At 38.1% G+C, this 20,799-nt stretch overlaps 1 protein-coding gene across 1 annotated transcript in view; it reads left to right on the top strand.

Annotated features, from left to right (window-relative positions):
- LOC126076250 (natural killer cells antigen CD94-like) overlaps positions 1 to 20,799 on the top strand; it is a 204,283-nt gene that overhangs the window by 170,831 nt on the left and 12,653 nt on the right. The window lies entirely within an intron of this gene.

The following is a 20,799-nucleotide window of genomic DNA, read 5'->3' on the forward strand; positions in this document are numbered from 1 at the left end:
TTGGCTGTAGTATTTGTGCCAGGCCTCTTTTCCACGGTGCTGCTGGCAGGTGTGAACAGCCAACCTTTAGGTCAGTAGTTGAGCACAAACCATTCGTGCCATCCAGAGACTTACCATTAGTTTAAAGAGGTTTTATGATGAGAAAGTTACAATAGGGTTGGAGATTAAAAATCCTGAGTGGATTTTTAAATCTTTTCTTTTTAGTGAATTCTAATAAGAAATAAATAAATAAATTCATAAATGGGAATACAATCTGATTCTAACTTTTTGACCTCCAAGTATGTGTGTGTGTGTGTGTACATGTGTTTGTGTGTATATGGGTGTGAACCTGTAACAGTAATGAGAAGATGTTCTGGTTCTACTTTTTTGACCTTTGCCTCTCCTGGCTGATCTAAATGAGGCAGAGATGGGAAACACAGAAATGAGAGGTAGTTAAACCAACCACTTTGTCCAAAAGAAAAGAGATAAAAATCTGCAGAAAATATAGACACAGAGCGCTGGGCTTGGTTTGAAATATATGGCACTTGTGCTCTGGAGCAGGACTGCCTGGGTTTCAAATTTAAGCGCCTTGGATAAATTACTCGGCCCCACTGGACCTCAATTTTCTCAACTACCAAGGGTCTTTAGTATATTCCTTACCAAGTCATTTTAAGAGTCATGAATTAGTATGTGTAAAATGATTTAAATAGTATTTTACACAAAGTGAATCTTTATTATGATTAAAATACAAGCCTGTGTAGATATATTATTCTAAATAGATTTACCTTTGTCTATTTTTTTGGTATTTTCCAAATACATTTTCTAGATAACCATGATGTTAAAACATATAAAAAAAAGACTCCCTCTCACTTCTCTGGTGCTAATCGTAGGGTTCGTTTTACAAAAGTACAGTGAGAATTTCCTGTTTTGTGACATCCAGAACATTTTAGAAGCTCGTCATTTTACAGCTCCTTGCTCATACTACACATATGTGGCTCACCAACAGATGATCAAGAACATTATTTAAATATGCACTTTTTCTTTTTAAATTTCCTCATCTGCACCTTTGAATTCCATAGCCTCCAGCTCAACTCTCTCTTCCAGCGGCACTCTTCTCCAGACAATACTCATCTGGGCCTTTCCTGCATCAGCCTTGGAGCATCATTTCTCATGGCAGGTATGCGTTCCCCCAATAAGATTATACAGATATTACATGTCCAGGAAAGATATCTCAGGGACATGACTAGTATCAGGGCAGAGCTTTAAGAGAAATAGGCATAAATGCAGTGGACGTTTTTAGGCTAGCCATGTGCCTGTATTTCCACATTGATTTTAATTTTCTGATTGTAAATTCTCTAATCTAGAAAACATTTTGTAATGCTCTTCCAACAGGCTTAAAGAGTTGTTTTTGATAGAGGTACTGCTAAATTCTGAAAAAGAAGAAAACTTATGTGTTTAAATGGTAATCAACTTAATTCTATCACGGAAATAGAGAATGCCAAATATTAATGACACAATGGTTCAAACTGTTTATTAAAAAATTGGCCATTTGCATTGTGATATCCAAAGATCACCCCGATTTAGAATTTGACTCATTATACCATTGTAATTAAACAACACTCTTTGGCGGTGTGCTGATGTTAATGCGGAATCACCTAAGATTGATCCTGCATTTATATTGGATGATTTGTTCTGGGGGAAAGTCCATAAGCAAATAATTTTGGGTAAGAGAAAATGTAATGTTCTTGTTGTAAAGGTTGTTTCTGTGTCATAATTCAACGTAGTGGAATACAAATCCAGCTCTCCAGGGTATTTAGCCACGCATTGGTTGTGGAACGTCTCCAACCAGGTTCAGAGTGCTCCTATCTCATTTCTTCGCTATAATACCTCCACAGAGCTATGAGCAGGAAGACATTTCTCAGAGCAGAGCCTGCACTAAGATTAGCAGAAGGACACACTCCAGATAGTGTTATTGTCCGTGACAATGACAGAAAGTGTTAAATGAAAGATTCTGGGCCTAACCCCAGAAACCTACTGCTGTCGATTCGATTCTGACTCATAGCAACCCTATGGGACAGAGTAGAACTACCCTACAGAGTTTCCAAGGAGCGCCTGGCAGATTTGAACTGCCAACCTCTTGGTTAGCAGCTGTAGCACTTAACTACTACACCACCAGGGTTTGGTTTCCCTGGGCCTAGACACCCTTTAATTTGATATCTTACTCAAGAAATGGATACTTACTCACTTTGACACTGTGAGAAAATAATGTCATTCTTGAATCCTCAATTTTCGCATCTTCACAATGGCAATCATACTTTTCATTTTTTCATTTTGTTGAGAGAATAAAACTAAATGTCTGTTATATAAGTTCATAAAACAGAAGCTGAGCCTATTGATCTCTTCTTACTGTAGAAGCTTCTTTACCAATTTTTAAAAAATAGTGGTAAATTTGCTTTACTGTCTTCTAGAGACGGAGAGGATAGCACAGAAAATGTATGGATAGTCTCACTGAAGAATAAAGTACACCACATAGAAACCTTGGCATCGGGTGGAGTCCTGAGTTGAATGTCTATCTTTCAATATTTCATTGACAAAACAACTGTGTTATAAAATCAAAAAAATTTTTGGGATCTTTCTAATTGGCTTCTGTTTTTAAAAACTTTAGTCTCTTTGTTTGTTCTTTAAGTCTTTGCCCTATTTTTCTTTTTCTAGTTTTTCAGACCACTATATGGAGGTTGATTTCTGGAATCTTAGGAGGAATATGTCTTTTGCTGATGGCTGTCTTGGGAATTTTATTGAATAATTGGCAAGTTTCTCTAGGCAAGTATTTATAAAGATCAAAACCATGATAAAACCATTTAGTAATAAAGATTTTATTTTACTAATGTGTAATATTTTGTTATCTCATGGCTTCCCTTAAATCTGCACCGAATTAAGTACATTTCTAATTATTTCTTACAGTATTCTCTCCAGGACTCATCATAGAACTCCAGGGAGGTAGTCTCCATACTCCACTCATAGCAACTTTATAGGACAGGGTAGAACTGCCCCATAGGGTTTCTAAGACTACAATCTTTATGGGAAAAGACTGCCACATCTTTCTCTGACCGATCAGCTGGTGGATTCAAATGACCAACCTTTCGCCTTTCAGTTAGCAGCTGAGCACTTTAACCACTGTACCACCAGAAAAACTTCAATGCACTTTATTCTTTTCTGAATCAGGAAATATGTCAAAATGCTTTCTCCGTTAAAGACTATCCTTGATCTAGTTACCCTGTGTATACTGCAGAGCTCAGCTTTGGGATCTCTTCTGAAAAAACTAAAAAAAAAAAAAAAAAGACTTTTCTAGCTTTCTCCCATCCCATGTCCTACTACATGCTGTTTTAATGTCATGAATATATTTTGTATACTTACCAAAGGCATCATTAAATGTAATTAATACATGATTGGAAATTATGTAATTCTGACCAGAGCTCTAGAATATAAACTCCATGGGGATAAAGATTGTTTCTGACTTGGTCACATTAATATTCTCTGAACATAGCCTGCTGTGGTGTAAACATATACAGTAGATTCTCAAAGAATAATTTGTAGAAAACATGAATAAAAAACAAATGATTTTTGTATAAGTAAATAGCATTGAAATTTTTAAATGTTCAGAGCCATCAATCATGTCTTGTTTTGTTTTTTCTTAGACTCTGACTGCTGTTCTTGTCCAGAAAAGTGGATTGGGTACCGATGCCGCTGTTACCTCATTTTGAATGCAGAAAAAACTTGGGCAGAAAGTAGAAATTTCTGTGCTTCTCAGAATTCCGGTCTACTTCAGCTGAAAAGCAGAGATGAATTGACACGTACTTTATTTTTGTTTCCCACATTTCTTTTTAACTTAGAAAAATATAGCATTAAAATAAGCTGAGCTCTTTGACTCAACTCTTTAGTCAGAAAGCCCACGGGTGGTTATATTTTCTCAAAAATAAACAACCCAGAACACCATTAACAGATTGCTATGGAGGTTTAATGGTAAATTTGCAAATTGGGGCAACACACAACTTACCGTGGAAATGAATACTCCAATTAATACAAATTTCAAAGTGCTTATCTACAATTTTATTAGTTACTTTTAGCAAAAAACCTTTGATAGGCTGAGTGTGCCAGAGTACATCAATCCTGTAAGAGGGCGGTATGTGCTGCAACATCATCCAAGCTGAAATAGAAGCCTTGCTAAGACAGTCACAGAATCAGTGAGCCGTAGTTACAAGTCCTGAGGACTCTTGGAAACAGGACATGTTCATTTACCTTTCTGTGTTTCAGTGAGCCTGATCATCTAGATGCAATTATGTGAAACAAGGCAAGCTGCTTCTAAAGGTTAGTTATAGTTTAAGACATACTATAGGCATTAAAACTATATATATATATATTTATGATTATACAGCACATAGATTTCTAACATTTAATAAGATGACTTTGTCTTGTGGGTAAGAGAACTCTCTCTGTTCCCATAACGTAAAATTTATAATTTTCTTTCACAATTTGAAAAATGATCTATTAATTCCCTGTACCTTGAAACAATTATTATAAACCTCATAAAAATCCTCAAAGATTTACATCATGGGAATAAAAATCAAGATGTTAGATAAAGTGCAAAAAAACTTTTCAGTGAAAACTCAAAAAAGAAATGTGAGATCACTACTTTTACTCATTCAAGCAACCAACCTAACGACAGTACTCTTTACTTCTTTTAACTGAGTTTAATTTCTTTTGTAATTATCTAGCTTTAGTCCTATCTCTGGGATATATTGTGGAACCAACATATCGGATATGGAATGGCACAAAAGGTTTGCACTCAACTGCTAATCTAAATGTTGGTGGTTAAAACCAACCAGTGTGGAAGAAAGCCTTGGAAATCTTCTTCCATTAAGATTCCAGCTGAGGCGGGGCCAAGATGGCTGACTAGGTAGAAGCTACCACGGATCCCTCTTGCAACAAAGACTTCGAAAAACAAGTGAATCGATCATACACATGAGAATCTACGAGCCCTGGCCATCAAACACAAATCTAAAGAGTTGACCTGAGTGACAGGGGAGCGAAAAGCCACACCCTGAAGCAGGGACCACTTCTGGAACTGGCACCTGGCTCCACAGTCTTGAGCCCTCGTGGTTCCCTGGTGCCGAGTGGCAGGGCTGATTGAGGCTTGCTGAGGTGGGGCAGGCACGGGACACAGCCCTTACCCCTAGCCTCCTGGGGTAACCTCGGTAGAGACTCAGCCAGCACAAGCTGGCTGCACACTGATGTGGCTGATGAGAGAACGAGCAACCATGGAGAAGGAGCAACTGTTCTCGGAGCCTGGAGCCAGTGTCCCAGCCAGAAAACCTTGGTGCCAGGCTTTGGACTGGGCACAGGGGAGCTGAGCACGGCTTCCTGAGATGGTGCAAACATGGGACGCAGCCCTAACCCCCTGAAATGACCTCGAGGGAAGCCCAGCCAGTGCATGCAGGCAGCGCAACAATGGGACTGACAGGAGGAGGAGTCACCAGGAGACAGCAACTGGTTTTGGAGCCTGGAGTGTGGTGTCCCAGCCGGGGAACATTGGTGTTGGGCTTTGGACTGCGAGCGGAGGAGCTGACCACGGCTTCTGAGACAGCACAAGCACAGGATGCGGGCCTGACCCTCAGGGGCAATCTCAACCAAGCAAGATAAATAACTTTGTCTATATTCCTGGGTGCTACACTCTCCCATCTATCTGATCCCTCCCCTCCCTTCCCAGGTGGCTTCATTAACATTGGAATTTCCTGGGCCGGGGAGTGAAGTGCTCTGGGGGCTTTTTTTTTTTTTTTTTGCTTTTCCTAACCAATTCTCCTGGCCTGAGAGAAGCAGCTACTAAAAACCAGGGATGACAAATCCTTCCCTGATTTCCATAAATTGGAATGTAAATACAGAACCAGCTCTAGCCAAGCATATGAGATCCTCAGTCTTTGGCTTTCATCCCTACAGGGAACAAGGTAGCTATTATAATGCAAAGGAAATTCTGATAGAGATCTGACTGTAGTTGTTTTAGCAGATAACTGGAAAGACAAGTTTTCCAGGTCTGATATCTCTACCTATTAAACAGAACCCTCAACAGGGAACTGAGGGCTGAAGCTCCACTCAAACCACCTGGCCACCTGCCAAAGGGGTCTGAAGATACTGATGCCTACCAATCTTCAGAGGTAGATGCGTTGGGTGCCTAAGGTACAGCTGCAGAGCCCACCCACCAAGTGTTTTAGAAATAGAGCCACACCTACCTCACTGGCACATGGGGGAAGGCTGTCAGCATCCTGCCCCCCCCCCCGGAGTGTGACCCTCTGGTGCTACTAGAATCTGGTGCACACAACTTTCTCCACTACCCCTCGAGGTTAATAGGTGACAGTCTACACCACACACTTGGTGACCCAAAATCAGAACACCTAAGCTGATTCTATTCAAGAATAGTGAATGGACTCTTAGGCATATATATCCAGTAAGAGCCCAAACCAGCTGGTAATAAGACATAAGTGATTCAAAGGCTACAACAATCAAAACAGCGCAATCTAGTAGCCCATCTACGTATACTGAAAGAAAACAAAACGAGATAAGACTCAGTGAGCAAATATAAAATAAATCATTATAATAACTTATAGATGGCTCAGAGACAGCAATCGATATCAAACCACATAAAGAAGCAGACCATGATTGCTTCTACAACTCCCTGAATTAAAGAATCAAAATCTTTCCCAAATGAAGATACAATCCTGGAATTGCCAGATGCAGAATATAAAAAACTAATTTACACAATGCTTCAAGACATTAGGGATGGCCTCAGAAATGAAATAAGACAATCTACAGAAAAAGCCAAGGAACACACTGATAAAGCAGTTGAAGAACTCAAAAAGACTATTCAAGAACATAGTGGAAAAATTAGTAAGCTGCAAGAATGCATAGAGAGACAGCATTCAGAAATCCAAAAGATTAACAGTAAAATCACAGAATTAGACAACTCAATAGGAAGTCAGAGGAGCAGAATCGAGAAATTGGAATGCAGAGAAGGGCAGTTGGAGGATAAGGCAACTGACACCGATATAGTTGAAGAAAAATCAGATAAAAGGATTTAAAAAAATGAACAAACCCTAAAAATCATGTGGGACTGTATCAAGAAGAAAAACTTGCGTGTGATTGGGGTTCCGGAACAGGGAGGGATAACAGAAAATACAGAGAGAATAGTTGAAGATCTGTTGGCAGAAAACTTCCCTGGCATCATGAAAGGCGAAAAGATATCTATCTGAGATGCTCATCGAACCCCATATAAGATTGATCCAAAAAGAAAATCACCAAGGCGTATTATCTTCAAACTTGCCAAAACCAAAGATAAAGAGAAAATTTTAAAAGCAGCCAGGGATAAAAGAAAGGTCTCCTGCAAAGGAGAATCAATAAGAATAATTTCAGACTACTCAGCAGAAACCATGCAGGCAAGAAGGCAATGGGATGAGATATATAGAACACTGAAGGAGAAAAAATGCCAGCCAAGGATCATATATCCAGCAAAACTCTCATATATGAAGGTGAAATTAAAAAATTTGCAGATAAACATAATCTTAGAGGATTTGCAAAAACCAAAACAAAGCTACAAAAATTACTAAAGGAAATTGGTCAGAAAATCAATAATATCAGATACCAACACAACACAAGGTCACAGAACAGAACATCGTGATATCAACTCAAATAGGAAGATCACAAAAACAAATTAAGATTAATTTAAAAAAAAAAAATGCTCAAAAGAGGGAATCATTGAAGTCATTATCTAAAAGATCACAATAATCAAAAAGAGGGACTAAACACAGAAAGCATAGATCTTCCATATGGAGAGGAAAACAAGGCGATATAGGAAGATACAAGTTAGGTTTTTACTTAGAAAAATAGGGGTAAATATTAAGGTAACCACAAAGAGGTCTAACAATTCCATAACTCAAAATAAAAACCAAGAAACACATAATGACTTAGTAAACATAAATTAAACTACTATGAAAATGAGGAACACACAATTTACAAAGAAAAACTTCTCAGCACAAAAAAGTAAGTGGAAAAATGAAATTGTCAACAACACACACAAAAAGGCATCAAAATGACAGCACTAAACACACAGTTATCTGTAATTACTCTGAATGTAAATGGACTAAATGCAGCAGTAAAGAGACAGAGAGTCTCAGACTGGATAAAGAAACACGATCCGTCTATATGCTGCCTACAAGAGACACATCTTAGACTTAGAGACACAAACAAAAACTCAAAGGATGGAAAAATATATATTTCAAGCAAACAACAATCAAAAAAGAGCAGGAGTGGCAATATCAATTTATGACAAAATAGACTGTAAAGTTAAATCCACAAAGGGATAAAGAAGGACACTACATAATGATTAAAGGGACAATTTATCGGGAAGATATAACCATATTAAATATTTATGCACCCAATGACAGGGCTGCAAGATGCATAAAACAAACTTTAACAGAATTGAAAAGTGAGATAGTCACCTCCACAATTATAGTAGGAGACTTCAACACACCACTTTCGGAGAAGGATAGGACTTCCAGTAAGGAGCTCAATAGAAACACGGAAGACCTAATGGCTAAAATCAACCAACTTGACCTCATAGACTTATACAGAACACTCCACTCAAAAGTTGCAAAGTATGCTTTTTTTTTGTAGTACATATGGAACAGTCTCTAGAATAGACCACATATTAGGTCATAAAACAAACCTTTGCAGAATCCAAAACATCGAAATATTACAAAGCATCTTCTCAGACCACAAGGCCATAAAAATAGAAACCAATAACAGAAAGATCAGGGAAAAGAAATCAAATACTTGGAAACTGAACAATACCCTGCTCAAAAAAGACTGGGTTATAGAAGACATTTAGGAAGGAATAAAGAAATTCACAGAATGCAACAAGAATGAAAACACTTCCTACCAAAACCTCTAGGAAACAGCAAAAGCAGCGCTCAGAGGTCAATTTATATGATAAATGCACACATACATAGAAAAGAAAGAGCCAAAAACAGAGAAGTGTCTCTACAACTTGAACAAATAGAAAGCGAGCAACAAAAGAATCCATGAGGCACCAGAAGAAAACAAATAATAAAAATTAGAGCTGAACTAAATGAATTAGAGAACAGAAAAACAATTGACAGAATTAACAAAGCCAAAAGCTGGTTCTCTGAAAAAATTAACAAAATTGTTAACCCATTGGCCAGACTGATTAAAGAAATACAGGAAAGGAAACAAATAACATCACAACAAACCCTACTGAAATTAAAAGAATCATTTCAGATTAGTATGAAAAATTGTACTCTAACAAATTTGCAAACCTAGAAGAAATGGATGAATTGCTCGAAAAACACTACCTACCTAAACTAACACAATCAGAAGTAAAAAAAACACAATCAGAAGTAGAACAACTAAATAGACCCAAAAGAAAAAAAAGAGATTGAAAAGGTAATCAAAAAACTCCCAATAAAAAAAAAAAAGCCCTGGCCCAGACGGCTTTACTGCAGAGTTCTACCAAACTTTCAGAGAAGAGTTAACACCACTACTACTAAAGGTATTTCAGAGCATAGAAAATGACGGAATACTGCCTAACTCATTCTATGAAGCCACCATATCCCTGATACCAAAACCAGGTAAAGACATCACAAAAAAAGAAAATTACAGACCTATATCCCTCATGAACATAGATGCAAAAATCCTCAACAAAATTCTAGCTAATAGAATTCAACAATGTGTCAAAAAAATAATCCAGCACGACCAAGTGGGATTTATACCAGGTATGCAAGGTTGGTTCAGTATGAGAAAAACCATTAATGTAATCCACCATATAAATAAAACAAAAGACAAAAACCACACGATCTTATCAATTGATGCAAAAAAGGCATTTGACAAAGTCCAACACCCATTCATGATAAAAACTCTCAGCAAAATAAGAATTGAAGGTAAATTCCTCAACATAATAAAGGGTATGCATACAAAAAAAAAAAAAAACTTTTTTTTTTTTTTTTTTATACAAAGCCAAAGCCAACAGCCAACATCTTTCTAAATGGAGAGAGCCTGGAAGCATTTCCCTTGAGAATGAGAACCAGACAAGGATGCCCTTTATCAACACTCTTATTCAACATTGTGCTAGAGGTCCTAGCCAGAGCAATTAGGATAGACAAAGATATAAAGGGCATCCGATTGCAAGGAAGAAGTAAAATTATTTCTATTTGCAGATGACATGATTTTGTACACAGAAAACCCTAAGGAATCCTCCAGAAAACTACTGAAACTAATGGAAGAGTTTGGCAGAGTTTCAGGTTACAAGATAAACATACAAAAATCACTTGGATTCCTCTACATCAACAAAAAGAACATCGAAGAGGAAATCACCAAATCAATACCATTCACAGTAGTCCCCAAGAAGATAAAATACTTCGGAATAAATCTTACCAAGGATGTAAAAGACCTATACAAAGAAAACTACAAAGTACTAGTGCAAGAAACTAAAAGGAACCTACATAAGTGGAAAACATATTTTGCTTATGGATAGGAAGACTTAACATAGTAAAAATGTCTATTCTACCAAAAGCCATCTATATATACAGTGCACTTCGGATCCAAATTCCAATGACATTTTTTAATTTGATGGAGAAACAAATCACCAACTTCACATGGAAGGGAAAGAAGCCCCACATAAGTAAAGCATTACTGAAAAGAAGTAAGTGGGAAGTCTCATTGTACCTGAATTTAGAACCTATTATACAGCCACAATAGTCAAAACAGCCTGGTACTGGTAAAACAACAGGCACATAGACCAGTGGAACAGAATTGAGAAGCCAGATATAAATCCATCCACGTATGAGCAGCTGATATATGACAAAGGCCCAGTGTCAGTTAATTGGGGAAAAGATAGTCTTTTTAACAAATGGTGCTGGCATAACTGGATATCCATCTGCAAAAAAATGAAACAGGACCCATAACTCACACCATGCACGAAAACTAACTCCAAATGGATCAAAGACCTAAACATAAAGACTAAAAAGATAAAGATCATGGAAGAAAAAATAGGGACAGCCTTAGGAGCCCTAATATAAGGCATAAATAGAATACAAAACATTACAAAAATGATGAAGAGAAATAAGATAACTGGGAGCTCCTAAAAATCAAACATCTATGCTTATCTAAAGACTTCACCGAAAGAGTAAAAAGACCACCTACAGATTGGGAAAAAATTTTCAGCTATGACATCTCCGACTGGCTCCTGATCTCTAAAATCTGTATGATTCTGTTAAAACTGAACCACAAAAAGACAAACAACCCATTTAAAATTTGGGCAAAGGATATGAACACACACTTCACTAAAGAAGATATTCAGGCGGCTAACAGATACATGAGAAAATGCTCTCAATCATTAGCCATAGATGCAAATCAAAACTATGATGAGATTCCATCTCACACCAACAAGGCTGGCATTAATCCAAAAAACACAAAACAATAAATGTTGGAGAGGCTGCAGAGAGATTGGAACTCTTATACACTACTGGTGGAAATGTAAATTGGTGCAAACACTTTGGAAATCTATTTGGCGTTTCTTTAAAAAGTTAGAAATAGAACTACCATACAACCCAGCAATCCCACTCCTCAGAATATATCCTAGAGAAATAAGAGCCTTTACACAAACGGATATATGCATACCCATGTTTATTGCAGCACTGGTTACAATAGCAAAAAGCTGGAAGCAACCAAAGTGTCCATAAATGGATGAATGGATAAATAAATTGTGGTATATTTACCCAATGGAATATTACGCATTGATAAAGAATGGTGACAAATCTGTGAAACATTTCATAACATGCAGGAACCTGGAAGGCATTATGCTGAGTGAAATTAGTCAGATGCAAAAGGACATATATTGTATAAGAGCACTATTATAAGATCTTGAGAAATAGTTTAAACTGAGAAGAACACATTCTTTTGTGGTTACGAGATGGAGGAGGGAGGGAGGATGGGAGAGGTTTATTTACTGATTAGATAGTAGATAAAACTACTTAAGGTGAAGGGAAGGACAACACTCAATACAGGGAAGGTCAGCGCAACTGGAATGGACCAAAAGCAAAGAAGTTTCCTGGATATACTGAATGCTTCGAAGGTCAGCGGAGCAAGGGTGGGGTTTTGGGGACTATGGCTACAGGGGACATCTAAGTCAATTGGCAAAATAAATTCTATTAAGAAAACATTCTGCATCCCACTTTGAAGTGTGGTGTCTGGGGTCTTAAATGCTAACAAACAGCCATCTAAGATGCATCAATTGGTCTCAACCCGCCTGGATCAAAGGAGAATGAAGAACACCAAGGTCACAAGATAATTATGAGCCCAAGATACAGAAAGCGCCCCATGAACTAGAGAAGTACATCATCCTGAGACCAGAAGAAGTAGATGGTGCCCGGCCACAACTGATGACTGCCCTGACAGGGAGCACAACAGAGAACCCCTGAGGGAGCAGGAGAACAGTGGAATGCACACCCCAAATTCTCATAAAAAGACCAGACTTAATGGTCTGGCTGAGACTGGAAGAATCCCAGTGGTCATTGTCCCCAAACCTTCTGTTGGCCCAGGACAGGAACCACTCCTGAAGACAGCTCAACAGACTTGGATGGGACTGGACAATGGGTTAGAGAGAGATGCTGATGAGGAGTGAGCTACTTGTATCAGGTAGACACTTGAGACTGTGTTGGCATCTCCTGTCTAAAGGGGAGATGGGAGGGTAGAGAGGGTTAGAAACTGGCAAAACATTCAGGAAAGGAGAGACTGGAAGGAGGGAGCGGTCTGACTTATTAGGGGGAGGGTAAATGGGAGTATGTAATAAGGTGTATATAAGTTTATATGTGAGAGACTGACTTGATTTTTAAACTTTCACTTAAAGCACAATAAAAATCACTAAAAAAAATACATGTAAAAAAAAAAAAAGATTACTGCCAAGAAAATTCTATGGAGTGGTTCTACACTGTAACACATGCGGTTGCCAGTAGTCAAAATTGACTTAACAGCAAGTAACAAGAAAAACTGCATCATAAAAATTGCCCCCTTCTTAAGAAAAGGTGGAAATTTCTGTAACGGTGTGCCGAACCTGTGTGGAGTATAGGTTTAGTAGATTATATCCATATTTACTCCTTAAGATAACTTTTGATTTTCAATCAAACTTCAGTGGTGATCCTCTATGAAGAAAGTGTTCCATGAAAACTCTGACTCCCTTTATAGCATATTTCACTCCAGTGTGAAGTGAGATTTTTTGGTATTGTTTTTTTCTTCATAAAGGAATGTGTCTTTTAAAAAAATATGAGCCCTGCGACTGCACCTTCTAAATTAGAAGTTAAAAACGAATTTCATTTGCGTGATTGATAGGCCAAGTCTGATGCATATTAATCCCAGGGTTGATTCAGGTTAGCTTGTTATGTCTGTCTTGTTTCCAAGCAGGATTTTTTGAACTACCATCAACAGTTTTACTGGCTTGGGATCTCTTTTATTGAAACAAGCAGCACCCGGTTGTGGGAGGACAGCTCTGCTCCCTCCCCGGATCTATAAGTTTCTGTACTCAGATACATTGTCTGTTCTTTGTGATCTTGTGTGTTCTTGTGGATCTCATCAGTGCAGGTACCACCTAGGAGCACTACAAGAAAGGTAAACTGTCTAGGGCACAACATGACTGAAAGGAGAATGGTGCAACTAAATACGATTTTAGCCCAACTCAGAAAATCCAAGTCTTTGCTCAAGTGACATGAAAGTTGGTGTCCTGATGTCAATGAAGAACTTTTAATATATGACTTTTTGTGTTTACATGCCCACAAGCTCACATACATAGAGGAAGCCCACAAAAGTGGTATATTTCTTATTTTGATGGAGTCTAATATTCTCAGCATCCTCTCATGTTTCAAGTATCTTGGTCTTGTTGTTACTCTTGTTGTTAGGTGCCACCAAGTCAGTTCTGACTCGTATTGACCCTGTATACAACAGAACAAAACTCTGCCTGATCCTGTGCCATGCTCATAATCATTGTTATGCTTGAGCTCATCAATGCAGCCAATGTGTCAATCCATCTCATTTTTGAGTGCCTTCCAACCTGAAGGTCTCATCTTCCAGCACTATATCAGGCAATGTTCCGCTGCTATTAAGAAGATTCTCACTGTCCAATTTTTCAGAAGTAAATTTCCAGGTCCTCCTTCATATTCTATCTTAGTCTAGAAGCTCTTCACCATGGGTGACCCTGCTGGTATTTGAAATACGTGTGCATAGCTTCCAGGATCACAGCAACACGCAAGCCATCACAGTATGACAAATGGACAGATGAGTAGTGGATTCTGGGCTTATCTTCTATATTCATGTAAACTTTGAACATCACTGTTACTTCTAAACATGGGACTTGCAACATCATGCAGTGACAAATTGTTCACTTTGATTTATCTTCCTAGACTAGATTAGCCAATACATCTTTAAACAAAATGTAAGTAAATATATCATACATCAAAACCATTAAAGACAACAGAAATTACAACTAATCAAAAAAAAAGATCCCTGGCCTCAATCCTATGATTATGGAGATGACTCCTTTTTATGTAACTTTGTATTCTGAAATCATAAAAATTGTGACTATTAAATGAAAAACATAATAAATGCATGCCTTAATATATTAATATCTCATTCAAATACTTAAAAAATTCTATTGTTTAATCAAAAACAACAGTATCATAAATATTCTCGTTTCCTTTTCTTACGTGTCAACATTTTCTTCTTCATTGCAGATTTTCATTGTTTCAGGCTTTGAACCCAAAGGACTGTATAGTGTATAGTCCAAAGAAAGAGTTTTAGATGAACCCTGTGGGGAAAAGAATCCTTATATCTGTAAGCAACAGCTTATTTAGTGTTTCTTGGGACATGGCAGGGCAAGGGGAGCAGGGAGGTGTAATGCAGATCCAGGATTAACAAAATTAGTATCTCCACTTCCTACATAGATACAAATTATCTACTTCTGGGGTCTGCAAAATGTTGACATTTATGTCTTTTCATACACTTTACATGTATTTGAAGCCACATGCTTTAAAATTGTTAAAATGTCTGTGCCTATACCTGAAATTATAATGTATCAAGGTAAAGAATTTTGTGAATATTTTTACATTATTGTATGGGTTTTTGATATTAAATTTTATGTAGTTTTATGCATACAAATACATTCCTGTAAATTCCCTCTAAAATTTTAAATAAATTTGACTTAATATGGAATAATATATATCAATCTCATTTTAGTTCTTTGTATGGCATACTATATAGGGAAGTCTCATTCTCACCTCGCTTTCCTGAAAGTTAGTGTTTTGAGCACACACATACATAAATATATACACACACGCATACGTACATATATATATATTTATATATATACACACACACACATATATATGGAAACCCTGGTGGCGTAGTGGTTAAGAGCTACAGCTGCTTAACCAAAAGGTCAGTAGTTTGAATCCACCAGGCGCTCCTTGGAAACCCTGTGAGGCAGTTCTACTCTGTCCTATAGGGTTGCTGTGAGTCAGAATGGACTTGACAGTAATGGGTTTTAAACATATATGTATGTGTTTGTGCCATATGTCAGTTTTTTCATAGGTATCATTGAGGGGAATACATCTCCATTTCATACTTAGATGTTTACAGGGTTTGCATGACATTTTCCAGGGTAACATGACCCATAAATTCCTTTTTTTCTCCCATAAACAATCATAAACAAAGGGTTGGATTACATGGAAAACAATTTGTAGATAAGAACTGTCTATAAAAAATGATTGTTTGCTAATAGGTTTGTTACTGACAGGTATACAAAGACTCTTAACCATGTCACAGTGCTTTTTCTTACCTCGAAATCCCTTCCCCAGCCTAAAAGGAGATAATAAACTGCAGCCCAATGCAGACAATTTTCTTTTACTCTGAGAATGCAAAACTTTTCTAAACACTAAGATCAAAATAAATTTCCCATTTGACACTATTGAAATATTCATTGTTACTATGTTCTGAAAAATGTTGTTATAAATAAGCAGATAGTGAAAAGACACCAGATGTCACTGTACATGTGTTAAGTGGACCTCAGTTTCCTTTCCCCAGGTGTTTGCTCAGGTTTGAATGACGTTGTAGTTATTGGACTCGCCATTTGCCTTGAACAAGGGTACTGGATAAGTAGGAAATTTCAGGAAAGAGAGTATGGTGACCTTCAGTGGACACTAGAGGAGGGGAGGACACTTAAGGGGAGATATCTTGCATCTTTGGGAAGGACATAATATTTCAAAAACATATTTATAAAAGGAATCAAACTTGGTTTGCTGTTTTCAAAGAATCAAAGGAAGAAATAAAAAATAAAAACAATGAAAACATATATACATAAATATGCCACGGTTGTCAAGTCGATTCCAACTCACAGTGAACCCATAGGATTTTCAAGGCCCTCTATGAAAGCTGACTGCCACATCTTTCTTCCACAGGGCCACTGGTGGTTTCCAACTGCTGCCATTTCAGTTAGAAGTTGATGACTTTAACCACTGCGCCACCAGGACTCCTTAGATACATAATGTGTACATGTAGGTGTATATGAGTGTGTGTGTGTGTGTGTGTGTGTGTGTACGTAAAACCGAATCCGTTGCCATCAAGTAAACTCTGACTCATAGTTACCTTATAGGACAGGGTAGAGTTGTCTCATTGGGATTCCAAGACTGTAAATCTTTTCAGAAACAGACTGCCACATCTTTTTCCTTTGGAGCACAGCTGGCAGGTTAGAACCAGCAACCTTTCATTTAGCAGCCAAGCACTTAATCACTGAATCACCAGGGATTGAGAGAGAGAGAAAGAAAGGGAGAGATCCTGGGTGTGCAATTCTAATCTGATACACATGAGGGCACGATAAGTCAGAACTGACTCAATGGCAAATAGTTTTTGAATATGTATACATAATGAGTCGGAACCGACTCGACAGCAGTGGGTGGGTTTATACATATATATGTGGAAAGTGTTTGTGTGTATGTATATACTTGTAACCTGAGGCTGGAGTTATTCTATTGGAAATGTCTTTGCTGACTTTTTTACTTCTGAGTCAATGAACTAAGAAAAGAATGAATGATTTCAATATCACAAAGCATGGTTCTGGAAAACTAGAATAATTCCCTCAAAATAACTGATCCTGATAGTAGTAAAAGTATAGTTATGTCATGGATTCAATTATGTTCCCCTCCCCCCCCAATTGTGTATATCAACTTGGTTAGGCCATGTTTCTCAGTATTTTATGGTTGCCCTCCATTTCGTGATTGAAATTTTATGTTGAGAGGATTAGGGTGGGATTGTAGCAGCACACTTACACAGGTTAACTCCCTGATCCAAGGTAAAGGGAGTTTCCCTGGGCGTGTGGCCGGAACCACCTTTTATCTCTCAAGAGATAAAAGGAAAGGGAAACAAGCAGAGAGTGGGGACCTCATACCACCTAGAAAGCAGCACCTGGAGCAGAGTGCGTCCTTTGGACACGGAGTCCCTGGGCCTGAGAATCTCCTTGACCGGGGGAAGATTGAGGACAACGACCTTTCTCCAGAGCTGACAAAGAGAAAAAGCCTTCCCCTGGAGCTGATGCCTTGAATCTAGACTTTTAGCCTACTTTACTGTGAGGAAATAATTTTCTCTTTGCTAAAGCCATCCACTTGTGGTATTTCTGTTATGGCAGCACTAGATGGCTAAGACAAGGAATAATCCCTTTCTGTGTCTATTCTGTCACAATTCTCATAAATTTGTTCCATGCAAATACAAAAGCTGTAGGCAAAATCTTAAGCTCATACCAATTAAGACATCTTCATACCGGACAAAAAATGAGCAAAATTAGGCAGGTTTCTGCTGATTTGGTGTTGTCCAACACTAAAACCAGGAAAGGGTAGATCTTCTCGTATATAGATACAATGAGACACCATGCAATAATAAAGAATAATGACTAGCGTGTGAAAATTAACGTGGATGAATCTGGAGGGCATTATGCTGAGTGAAATAAATCCATCACAAAAGAGCAAATGTTGCATGGTACCACTTTATAAAAATTCAAGAGTAAGTTGAAGCACAGAAAGCAGTGTTCTTTGATGGCTATCAGCGATGGGAGGGAAGAAAGGGAGAATCACTAAATAGTAGACACATGTTAATTCTGGTAAAGGCAACAGAAAATATTGGAGAAGTCAGCACAATGTGACCAAGGTAAATGAAGACACTGAGGGATAGATATCTACGAGTGAAGGACAACTATGGTAGATGCTATAACATACACAATTCTGCAACAACAGCAATGACAACCAACAATTTGTGAGTGGTTATATAGGTAGATATGTATGCTACATAGGTGTGGAGGGTGTATGGGGGTACATGTCTGTGCACATATACGTATAGTTGTAAGCATTTGTATATACATATTTGTATGTGCTGCATGTATATTCATACACATAATAGAGCACATAGAAGGCACAGTTATGGAAACTTCTTAGACATACGTCCAACACTTGGTGGGTCTAAGTTACTGGGCTTGAGGCTCAGGACCGTAGTGCTGGGGGACAACTAGGTCAATTGACCTAACATAGTTTATAAGATAATGTTCTACATACTTGTTCGGTGAGTAGTGTCTGGGATCTTAAAGCTTGCGAGTGATCTTCTAAGATACAGCTATGGGTCCCTTCCCATGTGGAGCAAAGGAGGGTGAAGGAAACCAAAGGCTCAAGGAAGCAAATAGTCTATAGGACTAATGGCCCCCATGAACCACAGCCTCCTCTAGCCTGAGACCAGAATACATTGGAAAAAATTGTGCATAAATTGTTCAATGGGAAACTAATTTGCTGTGTAAAATTTCACCTAAAGCACAATAAGATGTTCAGAAAAAAAGGATGGTAGATTTCAAATTAGGTAAGGAATCATTTTTATAAACATCATGTCTTTCAACCTGGATTTGTATAAAAGCTATGAAGGAAATTTCACATTCACATTTTCAGTGAGGATCTAGATTTTAACAATTATGGTGGTTGAGTAAAGGCAACTTTATAAACACAATGTACACAAATTAAAAAGATGGAAAATTTTTGAATTCATGGAAGCTGAGAAATCAAGTTGTTTTTTGTTGTTGTTGTTTTTGATGAAAAGCTCATCTTTACAAAAAGGTTCATCTATAGGAATAGTAAAAAAACACCAAATCAGCTTATTGTTGGAGCCCTAGTGGCAAAGCGCTTAAGAGTTACGGCTGTTAACCAAAAGGTCAGCAGTTTGAATCCACCAGCTGCTTCTTGGAAAACCTATGGGGCAGTTCTGCTTTTTCCTGTTGGGTCACTACGAGTCAGAATCAACTTGACATCAATGAGTTTGGTTTTTAGTTTTCGTTAGTTATGGCCAAAGTGATTCTCACTCACGGCAACCCTATGTGTACCAGGGTAAAACTATACTCCATAGGGTTTTCAGTGTCTGATTTTTGGGAGTAGATTGCCAGGACTTTCTTCAAAGATGCATCTGGGCAGACTTGAACTTCCAACCTTTCAGTGAACAGCCAATTATGTTAACATTTTGCACTCCCTAGGAATATTATAATGCTTAAAAAAAAAAAAAAAGGCAGCAAAAAACCCATGAAATTATTTTGGATGGAGTTTGCTTTTATATGAGAATGAACGACATATTGTATGTCCAGAGACATTATAGATCAAGGTTCCTGCTCTCAAGACACGCAGTCTACCTATCTATCTTATATTTGAAATTCCCACTAGAGTTCTCTTTTGAAGACATAAAAGTGTTAGTGAAAATTACAGAATATTATCTGAATGAGATAACACAATAAACTACTACAATACTTAACATATTAGTAAAAATAAGGTTTATTAGAACAGCTACAGTCATGTTCAAAGGATCTTAAGGGACTGGAACATTGGCGAGTAAGGTGTTGAAAGCAAATTACAAGGCAAAGTGAGTGAAGCACTGAAGTTTGGACTTAAGCCGGGTGTTTTAGGCTGGGGTCTCTACAGAAGCAAAACCAGTGAAGCATGTATACATATACATATATATGGAGCCCTGGTGGTGTAGTGGGTAAGTGCTACAGCTGCTAACCAAAAGGTTCTCAGTTTGAATCCACCAGGTGCTCCTTGGAAACTCTGCGGGGCAGTTCTACTCTGTCCTGTAACCCCACTGTCCTATAGAAAAAACAGAATCAACTTGATGGCAATAAGTTTTTTTGTTTGTTTATATAGAGAGAGAGAGACAGAGAAACATTTATATCAAAGAAATGGTACACATGGTTGTAGAGACTGGAAAGTCCCAAGTCCATGGGTTAGGCTGGAGGCTTCTCCTGCTGAGATCTGCAGGTCAGACAACAGGCTTCTGGCTCACAGGCTGTGGGCACTGACAAATCCCAAGATTGGTAGGTATGTTGCTAGCTCAAGTCCCAAGAACTGGAGGTCAGATGAACAGAACAGGAGGCAGCTGCAGGATTCAGGGTGAGGAAAAGTCAGCCAGCTTGCCAGCAAGTTCACACATATTGAATGCAGACCACACCTGCAAGGAAATTCCCTTTCAACTCATTGTCTGCTCATAGCAGATCTCACCATGAAGGTGATTACATCATTACATAGGTGTTGAACTATATCATAACTGCCAAACCACCGAGAATCATGGCCCAGCCAGTTGACACACAACTTTAACCATCACATCAGGTAAGGGAGCTTTAGGGCACAGATGTGTATGTGTGTGTGC

Source organism: Elephas maximus, chromosome 4 (genome assembly GCF_024166365.1).
Source record: "Elephas maximus indicus isolate mEleMax1 chromosome 4, mEleMax1 primary haplotype, whole genome shotgun sequence".
Taxonomy (NCBI): Eukaryota; Metazoa; Chordata; class Mammalia; order Proboscidea; family Elephantidae; genus Elephas; species Elephas maximus.